The sequence below is a fragment of the Pteropus medius genome, unplaced genomic scaffold, assembly GCF_902729225.1.
Source record: "Pteropus medius unplaced genomic scaffold, Ma_sr-lr_union100, whole genome shotgun sequence".
NCBI classification, from domain to species: Eukaryota; Metazoa; Chordata; class Mammalia; order Chiroptera; family Pteropodidae; genus Pteropus; species Pteropus medius.
In genome coordinates this window covers 44,654,481-44,674,189 of record NW_024344378.1, presented here as the reverse complement: position 1 = coordinate 44,674,189, position 19,709 = coordinate 44,654,481, and the positions used below count along the sequence as shown (strand labels likewise).

General features: G+C 49.0%; 1 protein-coding gene across 5 annotated transcripts in view; it reads right to left on the bottom strand.

The window, feature by feature from the left end:
• Positions 1-15,951, bottom strand: part of PALD1 (phosphatase domain containing paladin 1) — a 76,089-nt gene extending 60,138 nt beyond the window's left edge. Inside the window, exon 1 of one of the 5 annotated variants that reach the window (XM_039872028.1) lies at positions 15,856-15,951. The gene's annotated coding sequence lies outside the window, so the exon portion shown is untranslated. Of the gene's footprint in view, positions 1-15,463; positions 15,782-15,855 lie in introns of those variants that run through there. The other 4 variants (XM_039872030.1, XM_039872027.1, XM_039872031.1 and 1 more) reach the window with 4 other exon arrangements.
• Between the last annotated feature and the right edge of the window lie 3,758 nt (positions 15,952-19,709).

Sequence of the window (19,709 nt, the reverse complement as noted above, 5' to 3'; positions counted from 1 at the left end):
CTCACTAGCACGGCTCTCCAGGCCTCTGGGTGGTTTCTGGCAGGGAAAGAGCTCTGCCACCTCAGACCTCCAGTGGCAGAGGGAAGAGCAGGAAGAAAACACCAGGGCACGGGAGGGGAAGAATAATATTTTTATGTTTCTCCCTTTTCCTGTTTATCTATCCTCTTGATCCCAAAGCTCCTGGTAGCTATTTGTTCAGGGAAAATTCTGCCAAGAGTGACATCCTGCCATTGGCCACCCTGCCCTGTCGGCTTTGTGCTGGGGGCACTGAGGCCCACATTCCCACAGACATCAACCCAGACTGGGGAAGCTGCTTCATAAAGGGGCTTTCAACAGAAGCTGAGGCCCAGGAAGGAGGACGCAGGCCAGGGAGGCAGGGCCACTGCCATCACCTTCTCACTGCCAGCTGGCACCCATCAGTTCCACATTCAGCTCCAATCAGCTGTAGGGAGGTGACGAGAAGGATTCGAGGAAATGACTCGAAGCCTGGCTGGGGCACTACGCTGGGGTTGGGAACACAGCGCATGAGCTGTGCATTCAGGCAGACTTGGCACGCAGTCCTAGCTGACCAATGACTTACTGTGTGACCTTGGTCAAGTTACTGAAATTCTCTGAGCCTAGTCCCTTATCTGTAAAATGAAGACAATATTGGAACCTACTCATAGGCTCATGTACAATATTAGAACCTACTCATGGTGAGGGTTGCATGAGACAAGACAAGGGAAGGGCTGGTACCCGGTAAATGTGAATAAACATCATTTATTTCCACTCCCACCATCAAGTTGACCCACTCACTCACTCCTAAAGATCTGAGGTACCTTTAAAATGTGCTCAAAAGAACAATTATAGCCTTAAAAAGGAATGAAATCTGATACATGCAAAGACACGGATGAATTTCTAAGACATTATGCTAAGTGTTTAAGCCAGATACAAAAGGACAAATACTATATGATTCCACTTATATGAGGTACTTAATGATGGTTGCACAGAAATGTGAACATACTTAATGCCACTGAACTGCACAACTAAAAATGGATAAAGAGTAAATCTTATGGTATGTATATTTACCTCAATTTTAAAAAGTTAAAGGCTGATTCAAAACAAGGTGGAGGAGGGGTGGTGCCCATATTCATTTCTGTCCCAACCCTTGAAGAGTTCAGGCTGGTGAGGTGGGGCAGGTATGGAAAGAGCTAAAGGCACCACCTCCCAGGGAGTTGGTACCATCAGAGAACCAAGTGGTGAGAGCTGAGGACAGAGACATACATGCTACCTCCAGGGCCTGAGAGGGTTGCAAGAGGAGATGGCCCCTGAGCCAGGCTTGCACCAGCTTCAGACTGAGCCACTGTGCCAGGCTCCTTCCAGAATGAGACAGAACTGAGCAAGGCAGCTCCATGCTCCTACACCCACCAGGAGCACGGTGAGTGAGAGCTACACAGGGCCCTACTCACAGCTTGCACACCCATGTACACTGTCCTAAGCCAAAGACCCTAATACAGCCCCCTCATGTCAATCCTGGCCCCTGCCTGGCCAGCCCAGGCACCAATATCCAACAAACAAAAATGCCTCCTCATCTCTTACAGCACCCACAACCACAGAAGGCAAACTGTGGCCTGCCCACTATCTCCAAGGCCAGGGAAGGGGAAAGAGGTGGGTGACCAAAGAGCACTCATAAGACCTAGAAATACGGTTATCCAGAGGCTCCCTGACCTTAGCCTTCAAACCCTCCCACAGGCTGGGGCGAGAAGCAGCAGGCCACAGCTTGGGGATAGGATGTGGGTAAAATCATTGGTGAGAGGGCCTGAGGGGTGGCACAGATAGGCTGAACTCCACCATGAGTCACGGTGTGAACCTGGGCAAGTCATTTCCCCTGCCAGATCTTCTGAAGCCTCCTTAGTTTCCTTCTTGACAAAACAAGGATTTTATAGCATCACCCAGCAAGCACCCTTGGGTATACACCCTAGAGAAGTGTGTTGGTCCACCAAAAGACAGGCAGAAGTGTTCAGCAGCTTTTTTCATAAACATCAAAACTAGAAACAAGGCAAAGGTCCACCAACAAAGAAAAAATAAACACATTGTGGTACGCCCACATAATGGAATACTACACAACAATGAAAGGGGACAAACCGTTGATACCTGTAGTATCACAAGTGAACCTTACAGAGTTTATGTTGAAAAAAAGAAGCCAGAAGAAGCCAGACTGAAAACAACTCATACCGTATGGTTCCATTTACGTGAAGTCCAAGAACAAGCAAGACTAATCTTTGGGAAGTCACTCAGAAGCATGGCCACTTGAGAGTGTAGGAGGGTTGGATAACTGACTGGGAAGGGGCCAAAGGGGACCTTCCGGGACGCTGTAAATGTTCTATATCTTCATCTGGGTAGGGGTCACACAGGTGATTCGTCTTTAAAAGTTCATCTATGTCTTGATTTACTGTCTGTAAATTATATCTCAATTTATAAAACAAAATACAAATAGCTAATAACATATTTTGTCCTCCTCCGAGGGCAGCAGTGAGGCTGTATAGAAAAAAGCCACAGAAAGGAGTGGATAGTGGGTAAGAATGTGGGTTGGGAATCAGAAGGACCAGTGTTCAAATCCTGATACTTCCTCTAACTGGATACATTTTTTCCTGTTTTGGTATTTTACTGTTGTTGACTAGATTTTCTTATCACAAAAGTAATCTGTACTTGCTGTCACAAGTCAAAGATGTATAAAGAAAAAGTTTATTCCCCTCCCATCCCCGTCCAAGCTCACCTCTTAAGCCTGCTTCTACAACAGGCTTTTTTCCCTTAAGGAGAAAATATAAACACCCTTCCCAGTTGATACATATAACTCCAACTCTATTTAATGGTGCCATGTCATTTTATTATATCATTACTCCTTCAATAAATAGCTACTAAGTATCAACCATGTCAACCAGACAGGCATAGTACTGGCCCTTCATGGAACAGGCATCCCAACAAGACGGAGAAAAAGAGAGGTAGAAGAGTCAACAAGAAATACAATAGTAATACATTGTGTACATTGTAATGTGGGCTACAAGGAGCTGAGACGATAAAAAAATGAGGAAAGTAGGAAAAGGATCTATTTTAGATATGATAATCACAGAAGGCCTATGCTGATAGCAAAGAACAAGAAGGTTTTGGCCATGTGAAAAAGCAGAGGGAACAGAACATGCAAATGCCCTACGTGGGGAAGAACATGGCACTAAAAGGAGATGGTGTGGTCTCCAGTGCACTGCCCCCAAATCCCGAAATCCTTGTGCACGTGGCCTTACATGCTAATAGTTTTACTTCTTTGGACAGGCTACCAAAATGTGGACTAACTGAAGCCAGGCTCTCAGCTAAAAAGGTATGCGCCTTTTAAAAACTATAGTACAGCAGTCCCCAGCCTTTATGGCACCAGGGACCGGTGCTCCTATGAGAATCTAATGCCTGATGATCTGAGGTGGACCTGATGTGGTGATGCTAGCGCTGGGGAGCGGCTGCAAATACAGATGAAGCTTCGCTTGCTGGTCCGCCGCTCACCTTCTGCAGTGCAGCCCGGTTCCTAACACTCTATAGACCAGTATTGGTCTACAGCCTGGGGGTTGGGGACCGCTGCTAGAGTAGACATTGCCAAGTTACTTTTCCAAAAGGTTGTAACGTTTCACACAGAAATCATAATAGCTTAAGAGGGCCAGTTTGCCCACATTCTCACTGATTCGAGAAGTAATCAATCTTTTTCATTTTGCTCATATGAAATCTCTCCACTTCCTTGTCTGTAGAGTGGGGGAAATGACAGTTCCTCCTCCTCAGGATGCTGTGAGGTTTAAATAAGAAATAAATCCATCTAACCTATTGAGCCCTGTATCTAGCATAGAGTAAGCACTTAACAAATGGGTGCAAGCTCTTACCATTAGTTCTGTACAAATGCCAGGAGGTAACTGCCAATTCCATAATCACCAGCCTAATGAGGGGAACTCCCCAAGAGGAGCTCTGGAGGCTCAAACCCACAGGTTTAGCATGGCAGTCCTAGATATAGAAGAAGGAGGTGAAAATATAGCTCAGCAAAAGAGCACTGGGCTGGGAGTCAAGAGGCTAGGTTCAAGGCAACCTTTCTGAGATTCAGTATCCTCAACTATAAAATGAGCTAATTCATTCTTCTTCATGCAATCATTCCACAAATGTTTCTGGGGCACCTATTATGTGTGAGGCATTGTTCTAGGAGCTGACAATACAGAATAAAAATTCCTGCCTCGTACATCCTAGCTGGAGGCGCGGCAATAAACTATATAAATTAGTCAAACATAGAGTGTATCAGGAGGTGATAAGTGATAAGAAGAGGGTTATTATGGAGATGAGGCATGACATTTTAGACAGAGTTTCCAAAGGAGGCCTCGTATATGAGTAAAGACCTGAAGGAAGTGACATGGCAAGCTATGTGGCTCTCTGGAATAAAAGCATCGAGGTCAAGGGGACAGCCTGTACAAAGACCATGAGGCGGAGCAATGCCAGTGTGTTGAAGGAGCCATAAGGCAACCTATTTGTGTGAAACAAAGTAAGTAAGGGGACTGGCATTAGATGAGGGTGTCCTAGAGGCCATGGTAAGGATGCTGCGAATAAATGAGGAGCCACTGGGGGGCTTGTGGCAGAGAAAAGTGCCTTGATCTGACTTGTATAATGTCACCTTGGCTTCTGTGTTAGAAGAGTCTGTCAGGGAATGAGAGCCGAAGCCAACAGACCTGTTAGGAGTCTACTACCCTAGTACAAGTGATGTGGAGGCCTAGGCCAGCAGTGCAGAGAAGGTAAGGAAAAGGGGCTCATCCTAGATCCACTCACTCTGAAGGTGAAGCCAAACGACTTGCTGGCATGTCATTTCTGAGGCGTGAGAGAGAAACAAGAACCATGGACAACTTAGGTGTTTGGCCTGCACAACTAGAAGAGTTGCCACTGACTGAGAAGGAACAGACTGAGCAGGAAGCAAGTGCGTCACGAGGACTGAATGGACAGACAGGAAAGCCATGGTCTCTGCACCAGCCGCGATCTCAGAAGGAAGCAGCAGGCCCTGGAGACCTGCAAAGACGGGGAGCCGGTCCTGAGGCCTGTGTGGGTCACTGTGGAAAACAATATGAAACAGAGAGAGAAAAGTGGATCCAGAGGGGACGGCAGTGTATCACGTTTGACCCGCTACAGGCTCCGCTGACCACAGAGCCTGGGCCACAGCCAAGGTTGGCTGCTCACAGGCCCACTTCACAGGTGGGGTAGCTGAGGGAACTGAGATCTACAATGAGTACCTCTCATTTAGAAGCCAGAAAGGACCAGAATGAGCTAAGCAGGTAGGTGGGAAAGGCAGCCAGCTGGCCCATTTGGTTCCTATAGCTCCCACCTACCACCCCAAACAAGATCATGGAGCTGGGTCCCAGCGTCCCCTTCACCCAGGAATTCTGCCAGATCCCAAAAGGGAATACAGAGCTCTGAGTTTTCCAGAACTGAGAATATGACTTAATATAGACTCCATGGATACCTGCTTTGGGATCCATGAGCTCTTTTATTATTATTATTAATTGGGATTTAATTCACATACCATAAAATTCGGCCTTTGAAAGTATACAATTCAGTGGCATTAAGTATATCTGCAATGTCATGCAACCATCGTCACTATCTAACTGAAGAATAACAAACTGAAAAGTTAAACATAAGATTACCATATGACCCAGCAATTCCATTCCTAGGTACATACCGGAGAGAATTGAAAAAAAGGATCCAAATAAATACTTGCACGCTCACATTCACAGCAGCACTATTCACAATAACCAAAGGGTAGAAACAATCCAAATTTCCATCAATTGATAAACAGATACACAAAATGTAGTACATATCCACACAACAGATTATTATTCAGCTATAAAAAGGAATGAAGCACTGCCACATGCCACAATGTAGATAGATGAACTTGATAACATTATTCCGAGAAAAAGAAGCCAGACACAAAAAGTCACGTATTGCATAATTCCTTTTATATGAAATATCCAGAACAGGTAAATCCAGAGAATGCAGATCAGTGGTTAATAGGAGCTGGGAAACGTGGGGGTGGGGATGGGGGGGGTGTCGGGAGTGACACCTAAATGGATACAGGGTTTCCTTCTGAGGTAGTGAAAATATTTTCTAGGTTCAACATCACTAACCAAGGAAATGCAAATCAAAACTACAAAGTGATATTACCTCCTGCCTGTCACAGCTATTATCGTAAAAATAAAAATAAAAAGGCAACGATGTAGAGAAACTGGAACCCTTACACGCTATTGGCAAGACTGTAAAATAGTGCAGCCATTATAGAAAACAGAGATTCCTCAAAAAATTTAAACTAGAATTACCATATGATCCAACGATCATACTTCAGGGTATAATCCAAAAGAATTGAAGCCAGGCTCTCAAGAAGGTATTAGCACACCCATGTTTGCTGCAGCCCTATTCACAACGGCCAAGAGGTGGAGGCAACCCTATAATGCCCACTGATGATGGAGAAAGAAAATGTGTGTGGGTATACACACACACACAATGGAATATTATTCCATCTTATGAAAGAAAGAAATAATGTGATATGCTACAACATGGATGAATCTTGAGGACATTATGCTAAGTGAAATAAGCTGGTCACAAATACTGCAATATTGCATTTATATAAGGAATCTAAAACAGTCAATAAGACAAATACTGCAATATTGCATTTATATGAGGAATCTAAAACAGTCAAATTCATGCAGACTAAAAGTGGGAGTAGTGGCTGCCAGAAGCTGAGAGAAGGGGTAATGGGAAGTTACTAATCAACAAACGTAAAGTTTCAGTTAAGCAAGAAGAATAAGTTCTAGAGATCTGCTGAAAAACATTGTCCCTAGTCAACAATCATCTATTGCACACTTAAAAATTGTTAAGACGGTGGATCCCATGTTAAGTATTCTTATAAAAAAAATAAAAAATTTTAATGTTTTGGAATTAGATAGAGGTGATGGTTGTTTACCCAATATTGTGAATGTACTGAATACCACTGAATTGAACACTTTAAAATAGTTAAATTTATGTTATGTGAATTCCACTTCAATTTTTTTAAAAAAGTGATGAGAACAAACCCTAGGTCATCTGAATGATGCACTGCCATGCAGTTTGGAGCTCAAGTCTACTCTTGTGTTTACAATCCAATCCCTTCACCCTGAAGGCCAAATGACATCATCCGAACACAGCACAAAGGCTGTGGTTCAAATCGAAGAGGGTAGAGAATGGAGCCACCCCACAGCCCATGCAAACCGGCTGTACCCAACTCCAAGGCCCAGGCTCGTAGCAGTTGGGACCATGTTCACATTGAGAGTATCTGTGTGAATTGAGCAAAGTCCATATCTGTTCATGCCAAATTCCTGATTCACACAAGAAGTGGGTTTAAGAGCCACTATATACAGATTCTAATAATGCCATTTTCAAGACTTATCTTCAATTGAACAAGCCAGTTTTCCAGGTATCAGATGATATACTTCTAAAACAGACACTTTGGGATTATTCAGTGGGAGTTTGGGCTCAAATGTGAATAATCAGAATTACCCCCAAAACTATCCAACCAGCCCAATAATATTGATGTCACTCTGTACAGTAGGCTCAAGTGACAGAGACGGGGAAACAGAAGAGGCCAAAGGGCACAGCTTGCTACTATCAACCAAACATTGGCAATTTAGTTGCTATTTACATCTTTACAATAAATTAACATGATTCATTTGAAATGGGTTGGCTTTCTGGTTTTATTAGTATTTCATGTTTGTTTTAAAGTTATATAAAAACTATATAAGACTAAGGCATTTTATCTAGTTTAACATTTGTACACCTTTAGGTTATATTTCAATAAGAAAACCTAAAATAAATGAATAAATGAAGCTTTTTCTTCCTTTAAAAGGAAGTCCAAAAAAAAAAAAAATCCCCACTGGAATCAAACATACGGTATGATTCCATTTATATGAAATGTCCAGAAGAAGCAAATCTATAGAGACAGAAAGTGGATTAGTGGGCTGGGAGTGGGAATCTTTTGCAGTTGATAAAAACGTTATAAAATTAGACTGCAATGATAGATGCACAACTCTGTGAATATGCTAAAAGCTACTGAATTGTATGCTTTAAATGGGTGAATTGTACAGCATTTGTTAAGAAGGTGGATCTTATGTTGCATTATAGCTCAATAAAGCTATTTTTAAAAGGGGGAGGGTCGACATGTTACCCAAGTTTGAACAGCACTAACTAAGCTAGAGAAATCACAGGGAAATCAACAACTCTACCTATTGATAGCTTCCCTCCCAGGTCCAGCCTCCTCTCCCTCCCCTTAACCATCCCCAAGTGCTCCAGAAGGAGTCTAAGTATACCCTAACTCAGCAGAGAAGCCCATCCGGGGTGAGCAGGTGGCTTTCCTGGAACACCGTACAAAGGATTCCTGTCTCCTGGAACTCACTTCATACAACAGCGGTATGACAAGATTTTGAATTACTAAACCAGAAAAAAACTTAAAGATGATGAAAACGACCAATGTTAGTTAGTATGCAGAGATTGTGAATCATTTCTACATCGATGGTAGTACAGGGAAAGGAGTATGACAATACAGATTCAGACCTCAGGAACACAGATTCATGACCCAACTAGCTAGGATCAAGGTAGAGCCAGGAGAATGCAAATCTGAGCAGAGACAGCCACTTCCTTAGGAGGCTGGAGACATCCTCACCCTCCACCCACACGCACTGGGCAAAGCCTGCCCTTCAAGACAGGGTCCTATCAGTGAGACCCCAAGCAGCCACCTAGAAGAGTCTGCCTCTGCAAGGGGCAGCTCCACTGCACCAAGAAGGGAGTCCTCAAGGGTCCATCTTTTGTCAACCTAACGAATGGCCCCCCTCCTTGGGCCTATTCCTTCCAGAGATACTTCACAGAGACAGGAAGAGGAAGCCCCTGCTGCTAGCAGCTGGGTGAGAATGCACGTCAGCTCATCTGCCCCTAGGACAGACTGATCCCTTTTATTCCAAAGCCTTCCTCCTCCAGTGATCTGCTCTGAACTGACCACCTCTAGAAAACCTTCTGTCTTCCTAAAGCTTCGCTGAGCAATAGCTCGGAGCCAGGGAAAAGTGGACACACCCCATCTCCCAGCCCTCAGCTCAGAGGGATGGTTCCCAGAATGTGCTCAGCACTCCAGTGGCAGTTCCCAGGACCAATGGCTAAGTGAAAAAGCTGGTCCCAGAGCCATGGACCAAATGTGATCCCATTTATGTGCCCAAAGCAGAAAGTACACAAAGTCATATAGAGGCACGAGAAAAAAAAAGACGAAAGGATACTCAGCAAATGCCAACAGTGTTACCTAAGAGAAGAGAGAGGTAGTACGGGAGGAGAATGGGGACTTTTTCCATTTTACTCTCTATGAAGCTACTACTTGAATCTTTCATAAAGATAACTGCCTTATACTGTTTTTTAATTGAAAACATTTTCGATAGCAGAGTGGATGTCCATCATCTGGGAACTTGATAAATAAGCTGTGCTCCCTCCACACACGGGAATACTACTCAGCAATGAAAAGGGACTTTTCACTGCTGAAATATGCAGCAACATGGACACATCTCAAGAAATCATGTTGAGTAAAGAAGCCATATGTAAGTGAAATATGAGTCCATTTATGTGCAAATCCAGAAGAAACAAAACCACAGAAAGGACATAAATGGGTCTGGGACCAGGGGTGGGAGTGGCGCCTGAGGTGATAGAAGTGTTCTCAGACTTGAGGTGGTGGCTGTAAGTACATGACATTTACCAACACTCATCCAGCTGTACACTTAGAATTTTTGGTATGTATCTCACTAAAACTTTTTTTTAAAAGTAAGGTAGAGGAGGGAATGGGGAGTAACTACTTAATGGGTTCGGGTTTCCCTCTAGGGTAAAGAAAACGTTCTGGAAACTGACAGAGGCAGTGGTCACACAACGTTGTGAATGTACTCGATGCCACTGAATTGTGCACTAGAAAATGGTTAATTTTATGTCAAGTGGATGTCCCCTTGATTTTTAAAAATTTTTAAAGACAAGGAAAAAAATTATTACACCAATTTGGCAGATGAGAAAACTGGGCTCAAAGGAAGCACTCAACGCCAGCCCAGGGCTCGCCTACTTGTGCCTCAGCCTGGTTCAGACCCCAGTGGACAGAACTGCCCTGTACCTCCCCCAAGGGCTCTGCAATTCTGGGGCCCGGTCTCTACAGAGGGCCCTTCTCTCTGGGGCATTTGGAAACCAGAGCTTCCTAACAGGCCTTGGAGTGAGCCAGCAAAGCAGCACCTGTACAGAATTCCCAAAGTCCATGAGCTCCATCAACAGAAAGGGCTATGTTGGGTGCAGGGAGGAGCACCCATTAAGAAGGTGGTCAAACTAAAGATAAAGCATCACCAGGCAAGGATGCAGGTAGGGAGAGGTCCCAGGTCCAGAACGGAGATCTTCTAGGCCCTGCCAACAGGGCCCTGGGGCTCTGACGGAGGGCTGCCACCGGAGAGTTAAGAGGTCAGCACCAACCTCAGGGGCCCCAGTAGGAAGGACTCAGTAACCACCAGTAGTCAAAGGGGACATGTCCACCAGCCACTCTGTGACCAGCAGGAGAGGGGTTAACTTTTTCATGGGGTCTACAATTCCAGGAAAAGGAAATGGGGAGGAGAAATTCCCTCTGTGCTTTCTAAACAGAATCTTCAAAACAGAATCTTCAAAACACCCAAGTGTCCCTGTCCTCCACTCTGGGGAGGGCGGGGACAGAGGCCACAAACCTGCAGACAGGCAGGCCCTGAGGCTCAGCAGGCTGCAAAGGCTAGCAAAATCCAAGGTCATCTGAGGGTACCCAGCCTCTGGGCAATGGGGCCATTTCTCATGGGCGAGGGCGGGAAGCCCAGCAGTGGACCCACAGCCCTCCGAGCACCACACCCTCCCTTCTCCTGGAATTTCTGAAAGCCCTAGCTCCCTGGGAGCCAGCAAGGTCATCGGCGGCACTCCCAGTTCCCAGATGCTCCCTACTGCCTGCCATGGGCAGGTAGGTAACCACAGATGACCCATGTCTCTCTCATAGGGCACCCCATCCCAAATGGGGGGACCCCTCGTAGCTAAAGCCAGTCCACATATCAGGTATAGGAAATATATAAAACAATTTCTGAGGTCCAGAAATTCCACTATTATACATTCACTCCTTAGTAGAGGTTTAGGAGTTTTCAGAGGCTTCAGTTCATTGAAAGGAAGGGAAGGAGGATCTATTAACCCATGGGTGTCTTAATTAACAACAAAAATAGACAAATAACTGATCCTGGGGCGGAAGCAGTCTGGAGCCCCAGCTTGAAAATGAAGGGCTCCAGAGGCTGGGTCTTTCCTAACAAGCCAGGAGTACAGAGGGTGGGACTCTTCCCCAGATCCACGTACCTGCTCATGTCCCCTAAATACACCAAGCTGTCACATCTTGGTACAGGCTACTCTTTCTGCTTGGGAAGACTTCGCTCACCCTTGCAAACTCTTGGCCATCCTTCAAAGCTCACCTGAAGTGTCACGCCACCTTCAGGTAAGCCATTCTCTCCCTCCAGAATGTACCAGTAGGGTTTGGTATAATGTACGTATTTGCCTCTCTCACGTGGCAGAAGCCGGGTTTCACTCACCTCTGGTCCCCTGCACCTCATACTGAACCCCTGAATCAAAAGCTTCCTGGCGTCTTCCCACCATGAGGGACTGGTCAAGCACCCTGGCCTCTCTGGCCTCCCAGGTCTCTCCCTCTGCTGAGAGAATGGTAGCAACGGCAGCATCTCATGTTTGCTGAGCACTTACTTTGAGCCACATGATACCACAAGGGCTCTCCACACACTACCTCCTTTCATCCTTGAGACATTCTTGTACGGGAGTTGCTATCATTAACCCAGTTACACAGGGAAATCAGGCACAGAGAGGTTAAGTGAGTTTCCCAGGGGCACACAGCTAGTGAGGGGAAGAGCTGAAATTGAGACTCTAATGATGTGGTTCCAGAGCCAGTATTCTTAATCACTGCTAATCCTTTGGGGGGCTAGGAAGATTAAGCGGGGGAGAGTAGTCGTCAAGACAAACTCTGAGTGGAAGAGGAAGTTTCTCTTTCCCCAGGTACCAGCCAAAGGCCCAGGAAGAGCAGCACCTTCTCCCAGACTGAGCCTGCTGCTCCCGGACCTATCCCCTTCGGAGTGCCAGTTACAGGAAATTTAAAAGGCCCATCTGCAAGTGCCTTGGCCCCAGAGCAGGGAGGTACATGGCTGCCCACTGGGAGGCAGAGCCATGATTTGGGGCTATTCTTAGCAAACCACTGGCTCCCCTCCCAGAGGCCCAGCAGGCGGCAGGCCCAAGCTTCCATATGCCCTGCCTCCCATTTCCTGACCCTGCATGGAGGTCTCACAGGGCTAAGGAGTGGCTGGTGGGCAGGAGTGTGAACAAAACACTCCACAGCTTTTAAATGAGAGGTGCCTGCCTGCCCAGCCTTCCCAGGACCAGGCACCTGGCTGCTGGAGCAACTCTGTGGCGCCCTGGTGACAGGCTCGTGATCAAAGCTCCACTGAAAGAGTGCTCACTCTGTACCAAACCCTAGGCCACATGCTTTCCACAGATTATCTGCCATTTAACCCTCATAACACCCCCAAGGGTTAGGGGTTACTGGCTCTATTTTAAGGAAGAGGAGTTTCATTTTAAGTGAGTTGGTTAAGACATTAAAAAATTTGCCCGGGGTCATATAGTGATTTAGTGTCAAGCCATATCTAGACTCCGGGCTGGCTCCCAGTCTCCAGGTTGGGCAGAGGACAGATGACCCCTTCCCTGCCCAAGCCCAGAGTTTGGGGGAGAAGCAGTCCACACCAGAGAACAATGGTCTCATCAAAGACCCCACAACATGGCTACTCTTTCTCTCCCCAAACGGATGGTCCCTTCCCTCCCAGAGACCGTCAGGCTTGGGCTCAGAAAGAGTCCCCAGCCAGATTCCTCTCTTACAGAAGTCACATGGTCTTGCTTCAGGAAACTTCTGGAGACTCAGGGAAGATGAGACAAAGGTTCAAGGAGCCCCTGCTGGAGCTTAGAGACTGGGAAGGTCAAATGACTCTCAAGGCGAAACAGAATTCTGAGCCCCTTAGGGTCTTCAAACCCCAACGTGGGCAGTCTAGAAATAAAGCCACACCACAGAGCACCTGTACCATCACCCCAAACAGAACCACTTCCGGGCAGTGCTGCCACACAGAGTCACTGGGATAACTGAGCGGCGCACGCCTCAGACTACATCGTGGTACCCACCTCTGTCCATGTCGTGGCCTCAACTGTCAGGTGACTCAGCAGATATATGTGTCCCTGGGGAGCCCACAGCCAACTCCATATCTGCCCAGGTACTCAAGCCATTTCCATGTCTTGAGCTGGTGAATGCCAGCTCACATCCAAGTCTGTAGGCCATACGTCGGCCCATTTACATCTGGCTCCCACAAGGGGAGGTTCAAATCCCCATGAAGGTGTAGATCTGCCTGTATGGTGTCTGCGGCCCATGTATGGGCCACATTTCTGTGTTCATGTCGTCCGCCCCTGCACACATCTTGCCTACCTCCACTGTCTTTTTGTCTGTCTTCATCATGTCCCTATTCAGTTCCGCCATCTCTGCTCATGCACTGTAAACCCGAGTTCGCACATGTCTCTACCCATGTCTCTGCCCATACCAGCATCCCCCACCTGTGCCCGGTTGACCCTGTGTGTGCCACCTGTTTGGAGGTGGGTGGGTATGTTCACCCAAGTGCTCACAGTGCTAGCCAAGGGCTTCGGGGTGAGCTCAGCAACTCCCACTCCCAGAAGAGCCGCCCAAGGCTACGGGCACAAGCACATTGCCACCTCCACAAAGTGTTCCAGAAAAGCAGAAACCTGTCAGGCATGATGGAGGAGGAGGCAGAGCCCCAGACACAGCAGAACCTCAGGGGTGAAGTCAGTACTGCCCCAGGTACCACCCACCTCAAACCAGCCCTGCCCAGCCCACCCACTTCCAACACCCAACTTCACCATCGATGGCCAGAGAACTAGAGGATGCCTGTCTGCACTCACAGGAAACACTGTCTGGTTCAGGACCTTCAGCTTCCCAACCTCATCCTCAGCCCCCAGCCAAAGAAGTCCTTCAGAAAGGAAGTGAGGACTTCCTCCCTGCTGGCCTCCTTTAAAGTTGGATCTAGACCCCAAACCTCAGAGGCCCCAGGGCAGCTGGAAGAGTCCTGTGCTCAGCCTGTCCCCAGAAACCTAATGGGTTTCTTCAGAAATCTACCAGCAGGAAGGAAAAAAACACCCTAGAGTGGGGCTGGGGGCACATAGATGCAGGAAAATTTCGTGAGCTCTCCTGCTGTTCCCTGTCCCTGGAGGTGGTGAGAGGTCTTCATTAAGAGCAGGGTAATCAGGAAGGATAGGTATGGAGCCAGAACATTTTAAACATATTTGCATAATTGCATGAAAGCTGGGTCCCAGCCCCTCTCCCCACATCGTAACCTACGTCACTTGTTTAGCAATTAATCATGGGTAGCCTCTTGGCATTTCCACTATTATTACTAGCCTGGACTGGTTTGGAAACCCTGTATCAGCAAACTTTCTGAGTGTCTTCCCCCCGTGGGGCTGAGCCACCAGAAGACAGAACCCTCCAGCGCCTTTCACCACAGCCATCCTCCCAGGCAGAGCCCAGTGCCTTGCATTTAAGAGGCGCTTGGTTATTGGGTCTGGTTGCTCTGCATAAAAGCCAAGCAGTTGGTGCCTGGACCTCTGGCTGGGAATGTAAAGAATCCCAGAAGCTCGGCTTTCTTCCATCTCTGACTCCCCAAGATATAAGAGCATGTTCCAACCATCCTGGCCACTTTATCCAGCCCGGTGCAGCAGGTCTCCCACAGAATACACTCTGCTCTCTGACAGGTGACTGCTCCTTCAGGAAAAACCTCCTAAGATAAAAAGGGGGCTCTCCAGGGAAACCCAGGCCTACAGAGGGAGCAGGCCAGAGGGGCCCAGAATCAAAGCTTGTGCCCGCTGGGGCCTCTGGACTCTACCGCTTCCATGGGCCTCAAGCCTCCTAAAGTTGAGCCCAGGGAGACCCCAAATGTGGATCATAAGACAGCTTCCCTCCCCGCAACTGCACAGGAAGCCCGCATCAGGGGCCGCCAGCCCATGTCTACCTCAGCGTAAGAGGGTAGCCCGGAGCGCGACAAACAAACGACCCAATAACTCCTCACTGTTTAATACGTGATGTCCCGCGTCTCTCCCAGACACCTATCCCGTGAGGGTTTGAGTGGAGGCCCAGAACTTCTCTCCCTGTGCGCTCGCGAGGATAGGGAGTGGGTGGTCGGAGCGGCCCCGGCTGGGCGAAGGGCTGTGGGGTGGGGAAGAGGGGCAGAGGACTCCCGGATCTGCACTTCCCTTTCGCCAGTCCCGGGTCTGGACGCATCGGTACCTGCCAGCCCGTGGCTCCAGGGAGCATCCGCGCTCCTGCAGTCGGCACGCTGCACCCAGACTGCGGGCGCTGATTCAGGCTGCGGCGGGACTCGCCCAGCGCGGGCTCCGGCTCGCTCCTCCCAACTTCCCCAGCCCATCCGTGGGCAGCGGCGGCTCTGGAGGCGAGCAGGCCGGGCGCGACGAAGCAAGGCAACCAGCGCAGGAGCCCGCGCTCGCGGGCTACGGAGCTGCGTACCCAAGCCCAGCACGCCGCTCGGGGACCCGCGCCCCCAATGCCGAGGGGCGGGCCCGGCCGGACCGCCAATCACGGCTCCCGCCACCGCCCCGCAGCCTGAGCCCCCGCCCCAGCCGCCAAGAGGGCGGGGGGCTCGGATTTAAAGACACACTCACCCATGCCGCATCCAAACACGCATTCTGAACCGCGACTCCGGGGCTAGGAGAGAACTGCTGGCCCCACCTTCCCCTGACCCGCTTCCTCCTTCCGCCCACCCACCCTACACCCGGAGGAAAACTTTGGGGCGGGGGATACTGCTTGGGAAGCCAGTTCCTCTTCCCTTGTCATTAGTTCGGTTCGTTCTGGAAGATGCCCAAACCGTACATCCAGCCTCCCTGGCTGGAGAAAGAAGCAAATGCTCTCGGCGCCACACCCACTCCCAGACTCCAGCTCCCCAGGAGAAGGGCGGACCTGGACGTCCCTCGCCCCTCCGCCTTTTAAAGCCAGGCCAAGCCTCGGCGAGACCACGTCGAACACTGGGGAACCAGAAAAAGCCTCATAGCGCTGTGCAACCTGAGCTAAGCGATTGCCTTCTCTGGGCCTCGGCCACCCCAGGTATCAACAGTCGAGCCCTTAAAAATCAGACTGTCTGCACGATCGTGGATTTCTCTCAAACCTGAACACCTAGAGAAACGCGCTCCTCGGCCCCCGAAGGCGAAAAGGAAAGAGCAGGGGAAAAACTTCGGAAAGAGTGGGGGTCCCTCTGTCCTCACCCCTTTGGCTCCCGTCTGTGACACAATCCCGGACCCCCAAAGGAGCCTACCCCAGCCTCCCGCGCCTCTCGGGTCTAACACTGCGGGGCAGCCCAGCCAAGCCCACACCGACGCCCCCACAGTCCACGCCCGCCCACGGTTTGCACGCCCCTGTGGGCACCCACGTGGGTCCACATTTGTTGCGGTAGGTGACTCACTTCTTTGCTGAGCTCCTCACTCGGGAAATCCTTATTCCTCACCTGTCACTACCTGCCTCGCCCCACTTTCAGGGCTGGAGCGGGAGTGGGAGCCCGGGTCTCCCATGATTAAGGCAGCTCAGGCCTCCCCTCAGTCGGGCCAAAGATAGCTGGGCTAGGAGAGGGGCACACAGGCCTGGCAACCCCCACCCCCAAGCCCTAAGAACAAATAGACATGGCTGTCGTTTGGGGTGCTCTTACCATGTCTCTAGTGTTTCGCCTGGATGATTTCATGAGATAAGTACTTTTATTATTCCTCTTTTAGTGGATAAGAAAGCTGAGGCCCAGGAAGACGTGCCCTCAGCTCCAGCCTCCTCCTGCCCCACCCAAGGTGTGTGAGGAGAAGAGCAAAGAAAGTCCAGGAGTGGCCTTGGGAAGCAAATCTGACCTTCAGAGTCTAGCCATTAAGCTAGACTCACATTGGCTCACAGTTTACTGGCTGTGTGGTCTGGGAGAAGTGACATAAGCTCTTTGATCCCCAAGTTCCTCATCCATAAGATGGCCTGTCCTCCTTCAAAGAGGTATTGAGGAGCCAGGAAGTGGGGGTGCGTGTGATGCCCAGGCATAAGTGTGTGCTACATCACAGGCTCCATCCTTGGGCACCATTCCCTTCCTCCTCTAACCACAGCTCCATAACCTATCCCACCCCCAACTAATGACCCACCATCCTGAGGATGCCACATTCCAGGATAATGCTCCCTTGTGGCCAGGACTAAGGTAAGGGTGCACATGTGCACTAGCGTGTGCACACACACACACACACACGTACACAAACATGCAAACATACATGCATGCACATATATGCACACATATATACAAGCACACACTACTCACTGTCCAGCAGATTCTGGATTACATGACTGTCTGTCTCTACACTGAGCTCCTGGATGGCAAAATTCCATCTCTGATCTGCCTCTGGTCCCCAACACAACACCTAGTACACCATCATTCATTCATTTATATCTGCTATGCATCATACAACAGTAGATGTTCTTGTCGAATCAAGCAGAAAAGCCCAGGGCAGAGATGTTCCCAGGAGAGCCAGCAATTACAGCCCTTCTGCCTCCAACAGACAGCCTTGGATTTCGGCTGGTATACTTCAGAATTAGAGGGCTGGGGGCTTGGAGGTGTCTCAGGGACAAGCCACAGACTGCATCCAGCCCACGGTGTCCAGCCTCATCAGCCCAGCCCTAGCCCCTGAGGTTCTGCCAAGTACTGCTCAGAGAAGTAAGCCCTGAGTCCCAGGCTGCCTACTGGCCACGGGGCGGGGCATGCCCACAACAAAAAGAAAGCCTTCTGGACCAGATTTGCCCCACCCTGGGGCTGGGAGGGGGCGGGGCTGAATATTCAGAGAGAGAAGAAGGAAGGGACACAGAGCAACTCTAGACATACCCAAGAGAAGGCATTCTCTCCAGCCCCAGGCAGAAGGAAAGAAGCAGTTGGAACAACTGTCTCCACCCAAACTACTACAGAAGCTCTCTGAGAGGACTAGAAGCTCAGAGCAGAAGCCCAAAGTTTCCTGACAAAGGATCAATGGTCCCAGAACAGAACCTACACCCACTCAGCCAGCACCCTAACCAGCACAACCACCACTCACATCCCACAAGCACAGGCACCCAAGATACCAACTTATTGTTGAAAAATGCCAGGGCTCCATGTACAAACATGTGCTTGTGTGTGCACACATGTGTAACATATATGCTTATGTTGCTCATGTGTGAACTCATGCTTGCAGAGATGTGAATAAGTGTGTGCATGTTTTTGCAAGTGTCCAATATGTGTGAGTGTGAATATACAAGTGAGCATGTGTGTGTATGTGAGTATGTGCAGCACACATACTAACCAACCTACCACAGTCCAAAACCAGGCAACCTGCTGCTGCAAAGAATAGTGAATAACCCCGTTATTCATACTTCCATAAGAATGGCCTGTGCCGGTCCACAGCCCCCTCTGCTCAAGCAAGCAATGTGCTGGTGCTCTCGGGAGGGAACTCCCAAGTTCATTCCCTGCAAAGAAATATAAGCTGTGGGAATCTCCAAGTTCTTCATGGGAACACTCAAGCCAAGAATTAATTCCTGACAGGCACAAATGACACACCGGAAGGCAGAGGAGCTGGGTTCAAATCAGCAATGATGAAACTTGACAAGAGAAGAGAAACAGGCCCTACCGCTCTTTTCTGCTCCTTGCTCACCATCAAGCCTGCCAGGCTGGAGGACGCTGGGCCCAAGGAATGGACAGTGTCAGGTCAAGGAACTGACCTGACCTTGTTCCCCATGGCCACATTATTGCCAAGAATTGGGCGCATGTAGGCCCTCCAGGATGGGTAGTCTTCCCCCTAAGCCAGCCAGTCTCTGAGCCTCACGTATCCATGTCTGCTACCTGAGTCCCAACACAAACCTGTCTCTGTCTGCCCTGGCTGCCTCAGGGTCCTGCTGTGGCTGTCGGCCCTTCCAGGCCCACTACCCCATGTCTAGAACCCAGCACCCCTCATTTATTTGGGCCCCTTCTGTGTGCAGTTCAGGGTTAATGACATAGGCTTTGAGCAGGGTAGAACTGGGTGGACCCTGGGTCTAGCCTCAGCAACTTTACTGCTATGTGATTCTTCCCCTAAAGTCACCACAATTCTCCAGGTATTGATTTTTTTTCATTTATAAAATAATGTGAAGAGCAGTTCCTGCCTCCCCAGAATGTCTGGAGGATTAAAGGGGTGCCTGGCACTCAGCCAGAGCTCACTTATGTAGCTATTGTTATTGTTAGTATTATTGCTACCTGAGCTTGCACTCTGACCCAGCTCTGAACCTACCAGGGCAGAGGGGTTCTTCGAGGCTGAGTTCAGGTTCCACCTCTTCCAGGCAGTCTACCCTGCTCACAGGATCTCTGCCTGCTCTGGACTCCTCTCCCCTCATCTCTGTGCAGGGCCCTGGGACCTGAGCACACTGCCTGGCACAGAAAACATGTTCAATAATTGCCATAATAATTAAAAGCAGGATTATTCATTTTATTGGTTGTACCTTCTTTTGG